The following is a 2,953-nucleotide window of genomic DNA, read 5'->3' as shown; positions in this document are numbered from 1 at the left end:
TCAATTACAAGATTAGTTTTGTTGATCATTTTTAGCAGCTTCATCCACATGAATGACATTAAAATGCATTCAAATTTGGATGTATACTTCTTAATTGACTTAAGCACAGTGCAAGCCTGTGCTGTGAAAGTAAGAGATTCAAGCTCACTTGAAGCCTTTTTCACAGAGTCCAAATGCTGTGCAGCTGGTTTAACACCATCAGTTCATGCTAACCATCTCATTGTCAACATGCCATGAAGGGAAACAGGTAGATGCTGCTTCAGAATGTCCCTTTTTTGAGGACTGCTACTGAAGAGTTTGTACAATTGCTGGATTACTCCAAAGTATGCGATTGTTTCCTTACATGATTCAGCTCAATCAATGCTGATAAGATTTAGTGTGTGGTTGCCACAATGGGAGAAAATACAGTTTGGATTTTGCTCAAGGACTGCTTGTACTCTGTTGTACTTCCCAGCAATGTTGGAAGCATTGTCATAGGTTTTGCCAATGCAGACTTGAAAATTTAATTTGAAGCCTTCCAGAATTTCTAATACCTGAGTGGCGATTTCTTATCCAGTTTTTGTATGAGAAATTATTGAACAAAATGAATCATTCTACAACTGAAACCTTTGAACTTCCTGCAATTTTAACATATTGAACAACCAAGCTGTCTGTTCTTTATGAGAACATTCTGGAGTTGCATCAATAAGAATTGAAAAGTACTTAGCATGTTGTATCTCTTCAAGAATTGTTGTTTGTACAAATGTCCCACACAGCTCAATAAACTCATTTTATATTCTGGTAGACAGACAATGGACTTGGATGCATTTTTCACTCTCTTGTGATTCACAAACATGCTTAACATTGCCTGATAAAAGTGGGTCATTTATCTAAGAAGCTCAAGTATATCAAGAAAGTTTCCATTTATAGGGTCATCGATATATTGATTGGAACCAAACAAAATCAATCCCTATTCAGAAAGAAAAAAATGACATTCAATAAGCACTCACGGTGTTTTTCAGTTATCAGTTTCTATGCTTATTTCACTAAGGAGTCAGTTTTCAATTGAACTGTCAACTAGTGCTGCTCTACTAGTGATTTCCATGTAACATACTTATCTTTATGTGAAACTGAAGTTTCATGTGCAGGTATTCAGTCTTTCAACTTCCTCCAACCTCTGCTGATGCTCCAACCAGATGGATCAGACAGTACTGATGCATTTGAAGTATTTCTATTAAAAATGGAACAAGGGACACAGTACAGAGCCTACTTTTCCATGCACCATCAGAGCCAGTCTCTTGTGTAGATCTCTCAATTTGGAAGAGTTTTTGTCAGCAGATGTGTGGGAAAAGCATGATTTTCAGCATCTTTCTGTATATTATTTGGAATCTGAAAACAACTAACTTTAAGAAACAACTTCATTTGAGCAACATTGTTCTTATCAAGAAGTCTAATATCAGGTTCTGATGCCATTGTTGTTACACTGGCTACATCTAGACTGGCCCCTATTATGAAATAGCCATGCTAATTTCCAACTTTGGAATAGGGAAATCCGCGGGGGATTTAAATATCCCCCGCGGGATTTAAAAAAACATGTCAGACGCTTTTTTTCCGGATTGGGGAAAAGCCGGAAAAAAGCTTCTAGACTGGCATGATCCTCCGGAATAAAGCCCTTTTCCGGAGGATCTCTTATTCCTACTTTCAAAGGGCCAGTCTAGACGTAGCCAGTGTGTCCTGTGCTAGTCATAAGTTCTTGCTCTTGCTGTGCAGCATCTCCGAGGTCCTAATTTTCAGCCAACAGTCTCTAACTCAAGCATAGATTCTGCATCTATCACTAGTGTTAGCATTTCTGTGTCTTAATTAATGACCTCCTCATTTTGAGACAGTGGCATTGAAATGTCATTTGTGGTACAAAGTTTTCATCATCAGAACTGGAAGTGTCACTGTCAGTATGGTCACCGTCTAATGGCTGAGGCATCTTTTTGTTATTGGCTTTAAACTCTTAACTGCTGCTTCTCTCTGTTGCTTTAGCCGTCTCTTAACTGCACCACTATCAAATCTTTGCTTCATTTTTATAAAGGGGTTCTTTTAAAACAAGTAACATGCAATAAATGAATTTGCTAAGGGCTATTGGTTATCCAAAATTCTGATGTTACATACTTCACAATTAATATTATATAATAACAGTGTGGGTGTGTTATTTACTATCTTATTAGCCTTATTTCAAAGTCTTGAAATTTTATCTGCTAACATGTTCCCGTTATTAAATTCCTCTAATAACTGGTGGCTTATTATGAATATGTACACAGGACAGTTGTCATATTAGATATAAAGTTTATTAAATAAGTAGAATTAAAGGTTTATTATCACAACCATTCCCTGGGTTAGGTGACGATTGACTTTCAGCAGCATTCCCTGTAAGCTGAGGACTTGGGTGGCTGCCCAGCAGAGATCCAGGTGCCACCCAGCTGATTAGCAGAGCTCTGCTCTCAGTGGACAGCATGTGTTTCTATTGGTGGTGCACATCTGCACATTCCTTGGTGCACATAACAAAATGTATTCTACATGGGTGGAAAAGTTAGAGGGAACATAGACCTTCAGTGAAAATTAAGTAAAAAATTCTGTAGCAGATTTACAGAAAGCAGAGGCATTTATATCAGTGAGAGACACATGGAAATTTGACAGAAAAAATACATGTTTAAGACAAGATTCAGAAGGAAATTTCTTTGCAGAAATATCAACAGGGAAGAGAAAAGAAATCAATTATTTTAAAACAAAAGAATCACCTGAGAGTTTATGAAGTCATTCTTTGAGCATTAGCTGGAGATTTAAAATATCTAAGTTGGATATAGTGGAATGTGAGATTGCATGCAGCTTTTTCCAAGATATATTTACCCCATGTGTTATCACTTCTACATGGCTTTTAGGACATTTGGTTTTTTTTGTGGGGAGGAGGGCAGTAGTGCCGAAAGAC

Source organism: Pelodiscus sinensis, chromosome 1 (assembly GCF_052426305.1).
Source record: "Pelodiscus sinensis isolate ZL-2025 chromosome 1, ASM5242630v1, whole genome shotgun sequence".
In the NCBI taxonomy this organism is placed as follows: domain Eukaryota; kingdom Metazoa; phylum Chordata; order Testudines; family Trionychidae; genus Pelodiscus; species Pelodiscus sinensis.
Note: the sequence above shows the minus strand (reverse complement) of the source record.